Source organism: Melospiza melodia, unplaced genomic scaffold (assembly GCF_035770615.1).
Source record: "Melospiza melodia melodia isolate bMelMel2 unplaced genomic scaffold, bMelMel2.pri scaffold_199, whole genome shotgun sequence".
In the NCBI taxonomy this organism is placed as follows: Eukaryota; Metazoa; Chordata; class Aves; order Passeriformes; family Passerellidae; genus Melospiza; species Melospiza melodia.
Genome location: NW_026948537.1, coordinates 84,612 through 97,734, shown reverse-complemented (window position 1 = coordinate 97,734; position 13,123 = coordinate 84,612). Strand labels below are relative to the sequence as shown.

The 13,123-nt window shown below is 47.6% G+C and overlaps 1 long non-coding RNA gene across 2 annotated transcripts; it reads right to left on the bottom strand.

Annotated features, from left to right (window-relative positions):
* Positions 1-8,620: 8,620 nt before the first annotated feature.
* On the bottom strand, positions 8,621-12,827 carry LOC134433541 (uncharacterized). 2 transcript variants are annotated; one of them, XR_010031614.1, is made up of 7 exons: positions 12,593-12,827; positions 11,999-12,063; positions 11,316-11,379; positions 10,551-10,626; positions 10,120-10,429; positions 9,662-9,779; positions 8,621-9,001 (listed from the first exon to the last, which is right to left on the bottom strand). It is a non-coding gene; the product is annotated as an uncharacterized LOC134433541 (long non-coding RNA). The 2 variants fall into 2 exon arrangements; XR_010031615.1 differs by having other exon boundaries at positions 10,170-10,429.
* Between the last annotated feature and the right edge of the window lie 296 nt (positions 12,828-13,123).

Sequence of the window (13,123 nt, the reverse complement as noted above, 5' to 3'; positions counted from 1 at the left end):
GGCCATGGCCCCCGACTTATCTTTTGGATGATCGGTGACGTGGATCCACGTTGCACCTGAAATGAGTCTGCCTCCGAGGGCCTCATGAGTGCCGAGGAGCCTCTTGGTCAGCTACAATAAAGTAAACCGAAACCAAAGTGTGATCCAGAGTTACGCGGGCCAAATCCCTGCAAGTCAGCTACTTGCCCTTTCCTGAGTGTGCCTGGCTCCCGCAGGCTCCAGCTTCATCCTGATTCCAAGGCTGTGGCCTTCATTAGGGGTGGCACCTGGGTAAGAGAAAGGCAAAGTTAAATGGCATTGCTGTGAGTGCAGTGGATGACCTTGTGTGCTGTAACACACGGGAATGCCTCTGCTAGGCTTCTGAACAGCCTTGTGTGGGGGGGCCCTCAAATAAACAAATAAACACCCTTTCTCACCCTGCTGCCTGCAAACCCCCTCCCAAGAACTCCTAAATGGATACCTGATCACCCTCTCTCTCCCATGCACAACCCTCAACTCACCTGAAGCTTCAATCTCAAACATCATCCTTGACACTGGGCAGACCTCTCTTGCGACATGATCCATCTGCTGAAAAATTGTTGTTCTTGAGAGCTGAGCAATAAGAACCATTTCTCTCCACTGCTCACCTTGGCTGCTGGTATCCAGATTGACTTCCTAAAAAGAAAGACAAAGAACAGTGCTGTAACACAGTCACCATACACACTTCTGCTGCAGAGACAAATGGGGCCTCACCTGCTCGGGGCAATCCCCTCAACGGGATGGGGCCCTCTGGCACCGATTCAATCCATCTCAATCTGAAAAAAAAGGTAGGACAAGAGTCAAACTGTTGCAGGATAACTGAGGAGCTCCAGATATCCTGTGTCCATCTACAAATCCCACCTAGAGTCCAACTACACCCCACATTACACATTCCAAGTCCCCGGGCCCTCTCCTATCGCACCAGGCTGTGCGGCAGGGCAGAGCAGCTCCGGCACATACGTGTGCTGACACCCGTGAATCAGGACAGGCAGGACAGGACAGACAACAGGGACACAACAGGAACAGAAATCTCTTGGCAAGGAAAATGGCTGCAAGGACTGAGAGAATGCAAAAGGAGATGACTGAGTTCAAACTGACGGTCAGCTGATGAGGCTCAGAGAACCCTGGAGGAAGAAGATGCTAACTGAAGGATTTATTCCAAGAACAGCAAAGATCGATGCCTAGGAATCCTATGCTCAGAATCCTCTGCCTGCCCTCACATTCTTACAAGTCCTACTCCACCACAATGGATCCAGGTGGGGCACAGCTGTCCGTACAGCTCAGAACAAGACCTGACAAGACACCTGACTGGATGCTTCCAAAGAGAGAAGAGAGTCTGATGCCTGTCTGAGCTCCCCAGTCAAAAGTTCTGTGGCCTGGATGCCAGGCCAGGGAATGCAGTGATCACAGATGCTAACAAGGATGCCAAGGTTTATGACAGGCCCCCCTAAGGTAAAAGACATTGCATACACAAACAACACATAATGCACAACAGACACATGACACGAGACACACCGGGACTGCTCTGCCCTGCGCTCCTCAGCACTGGGATCAAAAGTGAGACGTGGCTTGTATGGGGCCTAAGGGGCCACTTCATGAACACCCCCCACCTCCAAATCGGACCCAAAAACCCCTGCCAGTAATTCCCAAACCAGCACCATGCCTTCATCCCCTCTGTGGGTCACAGCCCTCTACTTATCTCTCAGACATCTGGGGATGCCAGTCTGTCTCAGGTGCATAGAAAGGCCACCTCGTCAGCTGGGAAGGTCCTGCTGGCACCGGGCTGGTGTCTCTCAAACAGCTAGATTAAAGAGAACCAAACATCAGTGCCTGACCTTGGCACCGCATCGGCCAAAACCCCACCACTCTGCTACTCACCGCGCTCCTAAGAAGGCCCGGCACCTCCTAACCCTGACCCTCTGCGACACCTGGAATGCAGCTACACCTGAAAGAAAGCTAGAACATATGTCAAACACCACCAGGGTAACTCACAAGCTGCAAACACCTTATGTCAATCTAGGAAGAGCAGCTAGAGCCCAAGTACAGCCCACGTCACAAATTCCAACTCCCCATGGTTTGTCCTACTGAAGCACGCCATGCAGCAGGGCAGAACAGCTCCGGCACAAATACCTGCAGACACCCGTGACACAGAACGTGACAAACAGGGGGACGTGAAACACGACACATCATGCTTGTGGTGGGGGCCTCGAGGGAAGAGGGCAAAAGGGACCCCAAAGACACACTAGGGAACACGGCACACCGGACAACACGACGCACACCGGAGCTGTTCTGCACTGCCCGCCTGAAAGCTGCCATCAAAAGTAGAGCCTCTCCCTTTAGCTGTCCTAAGAGGCCCTTGGACAAGATTGCCTTTCCCTCTGCTCATTTTTAAATCTGCCCCAAGAACTCCCAACCCACTATTCACTCATCTCCAGGCCATGGCCCCCGACTTATCTTTTGGATGATCGGTGACGTGGATCCACGTTGCACCTGAAATGAGTCTGCCTCCGAGGGCCTCATGAGTGCCGAGGAGCCTCTTGGTCAGCTACAATAAAGTAAACCGAAACCAAAGTGTGATCCAGAGTTACGCGGGCCAAATCCCTGCAAGTCAGCTACTTGCCCTTTCCTGAGTGTGCCTGGCTCCCTCAGGCTCCAGCTTCATCCTGATTCCAAGGCTGTGGCCTTCATTAGGGGTGGCACCTGGGTAAGAGAAAGGCAAAGTTAAATGGCATTGCTGTGAGTGCAGTGGATGACCTTGTGTGCTGTAACACACGGGAATGCCTCTGCTAGGCTTCTGAACAGCCTTGTGTGGGGGGGCCCTCAAATAAACAAATAAACACCCTTTCTCACCCTGCTGCCTGCAAACCCCCTCCCAAGAACTCCTAAATGGATACCTGATCACCCTCTCTCTCCCATGCACAACCCTCAACTCACCTGAAGCTTCAATCTCAAACATCATCCTTGACACTGGGCAGACCTCTCTTGCGACATGATCCATCTGCTGAAAAATTGTTGTTCTTGAGAGCTGAGCAATAAGAACCATTTCTCTCCACTGCTCACCTTGGCTGCTGGTATCCAGATTGACTTCCTAAAAAGAAAGACAAAGAACAGTGCTGTAACACAGTCACCATACACACTTCTGCTGCAGAGACAAATGGGGCCTCACCTGCTCGGGGCAATCCCCTCAACGGGATGGGGCCCTCTGGCACCGATTCAATCCATCTCAATCTGAAAAAAAAGGTAGGACAAGAGTCAAACTGTTGCAGGATAACTGAGGAGCTCCAGATATCCTGTGTCCATCTACAAATCCCACCTAGAGTCCAACTACACCCCACATTACACATTCCAAGTCCCCGGGCCCTCTCCTATCGCACCAGGCTGTGCGGCAGGGCAGAGCAGCTCCGGCACATACGTGTGCTGACACCCGTGAATCAGGACAGGCAGGACAGGACAGACAACAGGGACACAACAGGAACAGAAATCTCTTGGCAAGGAAAATGGCTGCAAGGACTGAGAGAATGCAAAAGGAGATGACTGAGTTCAAACTGACGGTCAGCTGATGAGGCTCAGAGAACCCTGGAGGAAGAAGATGCTAACTGAAGGATTTATTCCAAGAACAGCAAAGATCGATGCCTAGGAATCCTATGCTCAGAATCCTCTGCCTGCCCTCACATTCTTACAAGTCCTACTCCACCACAATGGATCCAGGTGGGGCACAGCTGTCCGTACAGCTCAGAACAAGACCTGACAAGACACCTGACTGGATGCTTCCAAAGAGAGAAGAGAGTCTGATGCCTGTCTGAGCTCCCCAGTCAAAAGTTCTGTGGCCTGGATGCCAGGCCAGGGAATGCAGTGATCACAGATGCTAACAAGGATGCCAAGGTTTATGACAGGCCCCCCTAAGGTAAAAGACATTGCATACACAAACAACACATAATGCACAACAGACACATGACACGAGACACACCGGGACTGCTCTGCCCTGCGCTCCTCAGCACTGGGATCAAAAGTGAGACGTGGCTTGTATGGGGCCTAAGGGGCCACTTCATGAACACCCCCCACCTCCAAATCGGACCCAAAAACCCCTGCCAGTAATTCCCAAACCAGCACCATGCCTTCATCCCCTCTGTGGGTCACAGCCCTCTACTTATCTCTCAGACATCTGGGGATGCCAGTCTGTCTCAGGTGCATAGAAAGGCCACCTCGTCAGCTGGGAAGGTCCTGCTGGCACCGGGCTGGTGTCTCTCAAACAGCTAGATTAAAGAGAACCAAACATCAGTGCCTGACCTTGGCACCGCATCGGCCAAAACCCCACCACTCTGCTACTCACCGCGCTCCTAAGAAGGCCCGGCACCTCCTAACCCTGACCCTCTGCGACACCTGGAATGCAGCTACACCTGAAAGAAAGCTAGAACATATGTCAAACACCACCAGGGTAACTCACAAGCTGCAAACACCTTATGTCAATCTAGGAAGAGCAGCTAGAGCCCAAGTACAGCCCACGTCACAAATTCCAACTCCCCATGGTTTGTCCTACTGAAGCACGCCATGCAGCAGGGCAGAACAGCTCCGGCACAAATACCTGCAGACACCCGTGACACAGAACGTGACAAACAGGGGGACGTGAAACACGACACATCATGCTTGTGGTGGGGGCCTCGAGGGAAGAGGGCAAAAGGGACCCCAAAGACACACTAGGGAACACGGCACACCGGACAACACGACGCACACCGGAGCTGTTCTGCACTGCCCGCCTGAAAGCTGCCATCAAAAGTAGAGCCTCTCCCTTTAGCTGTCCTAAGAGGCCCTTGGACAAGATTGCCTTTCCCTCTGCTCATTTTTAAATCTGCCCCAAGAACTCCCAACCCACTATTCACTCATCTCCAGGCCATGGCCCCCGACTTATCTTTTGGATGATCGGTGACGTGGATCCACGTTGCACCTGAAATGAGTCTGCCTCCGAGGGCCTCATGAGTGCCGAGGAGCCTCTTGGTCAGCTACAATAAAGTAAACCGAAACCAAAGTGTGATCCAGAGTTACGCGGGCCAAATCCCTGCAAGTCAGCTACTTGCCCTTTCCTGAGTGTGCCTGGCTCCCTCAGGCTCCAGCTTCATCCTGATTCCAAGGCTGTGGCCTTCATTAGGGGTGGCACCTGGGTAAGAGAAAGGCAAAGTTAAATGGCATTGCTGTGAGTGCAGTGGATGACCTTGTGTGCTGTAACACACGGGAATGCCTCTGCTAGGCTTCTGAACAGCCTTGTGTGGGGGGGCCCTCAAATAAACAAATAAACACCCTTTCTCACCCTGCTGCCTGCAAACCTCCCTCCATCCACAATAACTCCTAACTGGACACGTGCTCACCCTCCCTCTCCCCATCACAATCCTCAACTCATCAGAAGCCTCAGTCTCAAACATCATCTTGGACACTGGGCAGATCCCTCTTAAGACATCATGAATCTGCTGAAAATTTGTTGTGCTTGACACAGCTTGGTATTTCAGGGAGTCTCACTCCTCAATTAAAAAAAAAAAAAAAAAAAAAAAAAAAAAAAAAAAAAAAAAAAAAAAAACAGAGCAAAACCAAAAATTACAAAGGCACCTTACCACCCCTAAACACAAAACCCAAAATCACAAATCTAAACATTCCCTGTGTTCTATGCTGTTTTCTTCACAGAATCTTCCAAGCCTCTGTGCTTTAGATGGCCAGCAACACCTGCTGAAAACAAGCTGAGACGAGATGAAAGAGCCTCTTCGCTGAAATGGGAGGAGAGCTCTTACCCCAACACATCCCAGACAGGGTATGAAGCCCCTCAGCCACGGCTGGGGTTAATAACCCCTGGTGGTGCCCGCCTCTCGTTCCCATGCCACCCAGGAAAAGGGAGGGAGCTAATCCCACCAAGCCCTCAGAGCAGCTGCAGCTGTTTAGCTCTGACTCAGATTCAAGGGGAGTAAAGGGCTTGTTAGAGAAGAAAGTTCTTCAGAAAAATAGCAGTACTTTCTTTTTTGCAACAACTACTTGGAGCAGAAGAACAGAAAACTGGCAAGATATAAAACTTTGTGGTAAGGTTACTTAGCTGGATAAATTGGGTAATTGAGTAATTTGCTGTTACCTTCTATAATTATTCTGTGTTTAACAAAAGCCATCTAATAAATTCACACCCAAAACTCCAGCAGCCCAGCTGGCCCTACCAAATCTCTATGTTTATGCATACAGTAAACAAAACCAAAATCCCAGTAATACCTATCAGAAGTCTATGAAAGAAACCTATTGAAATTAATCCTACCTCAAATACAAAACAACCCATCCAAAGTTAGCTTCACGCAAAAAACAATTTACACAGAGTTAATAACACCAAGAAATAAAACAACACACCATATACCACCAATGAATATAACAGTGAAGAAAAAAAAACCACTTTTTTTTTTTTTTTGTTTTTTAAACTAACTTCTTTTATTAGCTAGAACAAAAGATTTTGCCAGGACTGTAACAACAACAACTTCTTCTTCTGAAATGTCCCTTCTTCTTCCCAAATTCCTTAAAACTTCTGAATTTACATCCAAGCAAAAAGCAAAATTCGTGCACTTGTGCATTCCATGCTCCTGTCAGATTCTCTGTTTCCCTCCACATCTTCTTACACTTTCAGTCTTCACGCTGTGCTGCCGTGATGAGTTTGACGGAAGAATTGGTAAACGTTAAGAGAGGATTTCCCTGCCTCCCTCCCCAAAGCTGGTTTCCTTAGTGCATTTCACTCAATCCCAAACCGGCAATGATGCACGCTCACCTCAAGGCTCACAGCTGCTCGGCTAAACTCGGCTATTGTCGGCTGCATTCGGCTGTACTCGCCTCTTCAGCGCGGCTCTGCTCTCTGCGCTTCGGCCGAACTCGGAGCCGCTCTCTGCGCTCGGCGCGGCTCGACTCGCTTCGGCAGAACTCGGAGCCGCTCAGCGCACTCGGCGCGGCTCGGCTCGCCTCGCTTCGGCGGAACTCGGAGCCGCTCTGTACGTTCGGCGCAGCTCGGCTCGCCTCGCTTCGGCCGAACTCGGAGCCGCTCAGTGCGCTCGACGCGACTCCGCTCGGCTCCCTGAGAGCGGGCAAGCGGCGGCGCCTCACGTTAAACTCGCCCGGCTCGGGGCTCTCCTGCTGCCGCGTCCCGCGGGCGGCCCGGCCATCGCACGGACACGATCGGGAGCGCGGCGTGCCGCAGGAGCTCATTAGGCTGTGACCGCGCTCGCGCTAATTAGCGCGCACGAGAGCAGCGGGCTCGGTTCGGCTGAGCTCGGCTCGGTTCAGGCAGCCTCGCAAGCCTGGCCTCGGTTCGCTCGAGGCCGTCAGGTTCGGCCGGTCTCGCCTTGGTTCGGCTGAGCTCGTTGCATTCGGCCGAAGGCGGCGTCGTTCGTTCGTGTTTTTATAAATATCTTTCTATATTGACTGTATATTTCTATATTTAGATTTATATTTCTATAATATTTCTTTTATTCAAAATAAAACCCCCATCTCTAGCCAAATAAATACAAAAAACCACCTTCTTTCAAACGATATTGAAATATTTTTATACTTAGTATAATTATACGCACATTTATAGTTAGTTTCTTTTGATGCAGTGTATTATTAATTACATATAATATACATAAAATTCTAGAAATGGATTTAAATTATTATTTATGTATCATATCTACTGCTACAACTAATTTTTTCTTGTTTTTAAACTTTTTATATATATATATATATCTGTATTTATTTATGATATATTCCTATACTTACATTTCTACCTTCATATTATTTGTATTTATAATTTTTATAATCAAAACCCTGCCTATTGACAAATAAAAAAAGCCTGCTTTATGTAACGATTTTAAAAAATATTTTCATATTTATAATTTTCATATTTATATTTATAATTTATTCTATATTACATGAGAACACATCTGCTCCTGCACCCCAGTGGGGCTCCCTCTCCTGGGGACCTTGGGGTGCCCCAACGGCATCAGAGCCCAGAGTCTTCACCCTCTTCTCCTCTATTTAGAAACTACACTACAACTCTTTTCTGGAAACAAAGATATTACCTAAATCCTCTCCCCATGTCCCAGACAGATAGATATTCAGTTATTAGTTGGCTGGGCAGCAGTTTCTTAAATAGAATGATAAACAAGACGTGAACATTTTAGCTACAAGCAAATAGGCAAATCTGAACAAGGTACTGATGGCCAGCCACAGAAGTTATTTTGAAGCAATTTTTTAAACAATAAAATACTGATACCACAAAAATAAAGCAAAAAGCTAACTACTGGCTAAAAAAAAATTAACTTTTGACAGCAACAACATTCCAACCACACAGGTTTTTTCCCGATGTCATACTTTATAACTACCTCTCTTGGGAATTCTCATCATGTATCCCAAAAGGAATAAATACCTTAGAGCGTCCTAAAGCAAAAAGTAGCACACATGAGCTCCTCACACTCCCGGGAGGCCGGCACAGCGTGCACTGAGTCAGCAATGAATTCTGCTCAGTGAAGGTCTGCAAACAAAGGTTCAACTGATGAATTTAACTGATTTTAAAGGGAGGTTTTCTAAGCACTGAAGCACAACAAAGAACAAGCAACAACAATTCTTAAAAAAATCTGCAAGTTTTATTTAGCATATATGTGACTGATTTCCACGCTGTGGCTTCTCACTTTGATTTGTCTGTAGGTTCAGGAAGATGACAATGCACACTCTGCCCTCCCTGAGCCCCCCACAGCAGCTGAGCGCTGCTCTGTGTGCTCAGATCATCAGGAACTGGATTACACGTGCCCGGATGGACTGGAACTGCTCTGCTGCAGATTCAGGAGACGATGGCACAGAGGGGCTGGCCGAGGCGTCGTCCCAATTCCATTTCTGTGTGACGAGAAGCAGTTCGTTCCCAACAGCTGCAACAATCCCCAGCTCCCTTCCACGGTGAGTACCGATGGCACACAAATGGCAGCCCGAGGAAATCGTGTTCTGGGCTCTAAGTGGTTGGGACAGGGTCTGATTTGTTGCTTTGTACTTGTATGAAGATTAGTACAACAGGGCTCTGATGGATGACATGGCAACACAGAATTAAAAACTCCTCGATAGGATTACATCGACTTCTAGGAAAAGACAAAAGCTTAGGACCCTTCTGAAATCTACTTTTAATCCAAAGCACGGGGATTGTCAGCATGCTGCACCTTCCAGCTTTTCAAAGCAGCTTCCCTCTGAAGACCAGGAAACATTGATTTCTACAGAAACAACGGGCAACCCCCAGGCTAATCTCAGCACTACTGTTTAATAGGGGACCTGCCAGCGTGCCAGTCCAGCTTCAAGTGTGCTTTACTTCAGTCTAACGTCCCCACAAAATTCTTCTCACATCTTCCAACCCTGAAATCTTATCTTCCCCTAAAGCTTCTCTTCATTAGCAATTTCCAAGTAACATGGTATTTTTACAACATTCAAAAATGTCATGCTGGACTGTGCTAGAGAGTAATCTGCAAATATAAGCTTAGCAAAGTTTGAATTGACTTGTCCAGAGAAAAAAACTACAAGTGAACACCTACACCTGCCTACAAAGAGCTAACAAGCCCCTGGCAGCTGCCAGCATCAAAGCGCAGCGGATGTCTCTAATACAGGGTAAGGATAACAATATCACCTTCTGTTCTCTCCAGCTTCTTTTCCCTGCAGTCGTATTTTGCTTCTTATGATTTTTTTAGTCCCCGTATCTTCTTGGACAGCACCGAGCCCGACGACAAGGACACGAGAGTCTTTCCCTGCCGGGCGGAGAGAACCAGGAAAACAGTTAAAATAAGAACAGGGCAGTTTGAAATTCATACTTGCAACGAGAAGCAGCGCCTAACCAACAGAACAAAAGTAAACAAAGCATGACACCTCCCTGGGGACAGAAGACTCACAAACTCTCCAGGATTTACAATTCTAGCCACCAACCCCTTCAGGACAGCAGCCAAGTGTCCCCTGGGGTGGTGCTGCACCAAAGAACCATCTGAGAGGTTCCAAAGAGTGAAATGCACAGTATTTTGCAAAGACAAAAAATCTTGCAAAATAACAAAAATACAATAGATGTAAACTACAGGGCAAGAGTACAAGTGTTACCTTTGGCAGCTGGAACCATCCAGGTGAGCACCTGATAACTGGATCCTCACCAGAGTTTGAACCCTTCAGGACACAGAAGGGTTTTCCCCAGGAATTTCACAGACTGAGTTTTGACAGAAGCACGCTCGCCGGATCCTCAGAAACGTCGCCCATTCTCCAGGCGTCTGGAGAGAACTGCAAATGGCTCTCATGTAGTTGGAGCTGGTTCTGTAAGGTCTCAGGGTGAATTTCACCAGATGCAACCAAATTGGGCAACTCCCAGTGGGACAGAAGGAACCCAAAGCTTGGGTAAGCAGAGCTGCAGCAAATACTGAGGAAACAAACATAACAGCGTAAAAGATAATAAACCATCCTTTTTTTTCCCTTGCTTTTGTTTTTTTTTTTTCTTATTCAGATCAGCATAGCAATTAAAGAGAAGGTGAAAAACTCACCATTACTGAACATTTCATCACCTGTAAGCTGAGCATCCTTAGCATAGGGGACTCCAAAGTTAAAATTCACTGATTCCTGGGAAATGAAACCAAATATCGTATGGTAAATAATCAAACAGCAGACATAAAAATTTGTTTCCTCTAAGGACTTTCAGGTACGTATGTATCTTTGCATTACACATTAGAACATACACTTTATACCATCACCTAATACATAATAATTTACCTTTAAATTTTGATAGTATAGCATGAATTTTTAACTTAAACTGGTGATCTATTATTATTCAGTTGGTGCCTAAAGTTATTTCTGCTGTCACGTTCAAAAAAACATGAATTTTTTTTACTGGAATGAGCAATTGATTTCAAAGTCATCACAAGCCCACCAAAACACAAAGCTGGGTTCACTGGACGGGTCTGTGAGCTAGAAGTAGTTAGGCTTGTACTTCCCTCTTGTTCTTCCAGAACCAATAAATGCTGTCAACAAAACCAGGATCTTTAGCCCACTGCTGTGAAAGATTCTACAAGGATGATGGTTTGATTTGTGTTTAGAAGTTTTGATTTGAAATGGCCAGTCCAATGGATAAAGACAGTTTAAGTAGTATTACATTACTATTGTTATTATTTCTATTATGATTTTTACTAGTACTACTACTATTATTATCACCTGCTACTGGAAGAAACAAACCAGTAGTACCTATACTTAATTACTTTTATTTCCAGAAAATAATAAAGAAAAAGAACCAAACCAAAAAAGTCACTTCCTACCTTTTATATCAAGGGATGAAAAATTTCTCTTGGGCTCTTCTCCAATTGATCAAGACTCATAGCACTGAAAGGCAAACAAAACAGTGCTTTATAGAAGGCCAGGTGCACGTTTCAAGGCTGAACCACCAACTGATTGCAGTGACAGCACTTACAACATGAATCGTTCCCAGAGCCTCTGTTCAATGGAATGTTCTGTGGAACTGCCATTTCTTTCCCAAAACACTAACTTCCAACACTTCCTAAACTTATCTTGTATTTTAAAACCACAGAAGTTAGTGAGACTCTGTGCGGAGGTCAGCTTTAAATTTATTTCCTTCTAAAGCACAGAGCTCTGTTCCATCACCCTTCCCTTCGGCTCTACACTGGATCATGGTGAGCATTTGAGGAGTGCTCAAGAACCAATTCGATTTCTCTCTTTTTCTAGTTCTCTCTACTCTTAAATAATGCAAGACAAGTCAAATGAAAAATGACAAGTTCAGCATCAAAGCCACACTTTTTCCCTTTGTCTGCTCAAGAACAGGCTCTAAATCCACTTCTTGCTGCCTTCAACGATTCAGACTTGCAAAACCATTTTGACATGTTTTACAGCTTTATCATAACCCACAGAACGCAAGCTCTGTATTACAGGAAAAGGTAATTCACAGGCCAATATCTAAAGAGACCACTTACTTGTAAATACATACCTTGATAGAGATCGCACTGAGAACGTTTCTGTGGGACTCTAAGGGAGACATATTTTCTGAGTATCCTGTAAACAAGAAAAGCTACGATATATTACAAGACATCCCCACTTTTTCTACATATTCAAATAGGATTTTTAATAAAAACAATTCAGTTAAAAAAGAAGGAAGAAAATCAAGGTAATTTTACTCAGCTATATTTACTCCTGATTTAGAGGGAAAAAAAAGTCACGGGTGCTGCAAAGAAAAAAAAAGTGAACCATAAACGCTTACAGTAGAATTTTAAAACAAGTGCTTGCATAAAAGAATCTTACGGAACGTGAAGTAGAACAAAAAGTGAAACCACTATCAGACCTGCCTATTTTCTCACCATTGTACAAGAAAATCCTAAAAGCATTATAAAGTCGCTGCCTAAAACCGGTCATGGGATGTAACCAAGAACAATTGAGGCATTTGCTAATCTAGACAGAAACCTTTTCTGGATGCAAGTGTCAGATCACAAGTTTTGTCTTTCAGAAGCTCGACAATGCTGGAAAGCATTTTCCCTGGGGCTCGGGAGGGCAGGGGCGGAAGGGGGGGTGACTTTGCAGCTCGCACCTGTGCCATCCGAAGCATACAGCCCGCCCGCTCCCTGCGCTGGGCATTCTCCCGGCCATCTCTGGCTTTACCGCTCAGCGCCGCTCCATCCGCTGTCACGGCACAAAGAGCCACGAGCACTAACGCAGGCAGCAACCCCGTCATGCCGGCGATACCGCAGCGCTCCCTGCTCGCAGCGCCCAACACGCGGCGGAGCCGCCTCCGCCCGCAGCACCGGCAGCAGCCCGAGGGAGACGGCTGCAGCTCGGGGACTCCTCCGGCGCCTCCGCCAGCCCGAGGGCGGCCGCCCCACCGGGACCGCGGCAGCGCCCGGCGCCGCTCGCCCGGGGCGGCTCCTGCAGCTCCCGGCCCGCGGCAGCAAAGCACCGCCTCGCCCTCCGCCATCGGCGGGCGGCAGCGCCCCCGCCCCCGGCACCGCTGAGTGCGGCCGAGGAACCGGGCGGACGCTCCTTCCGCGCTGCTCAGCTCCGGGCGGGCGGCCAGACGGAGGCTGCGCCCCTCCAGCGTCGCTGTCCCGCGCGGGAGAGGCGC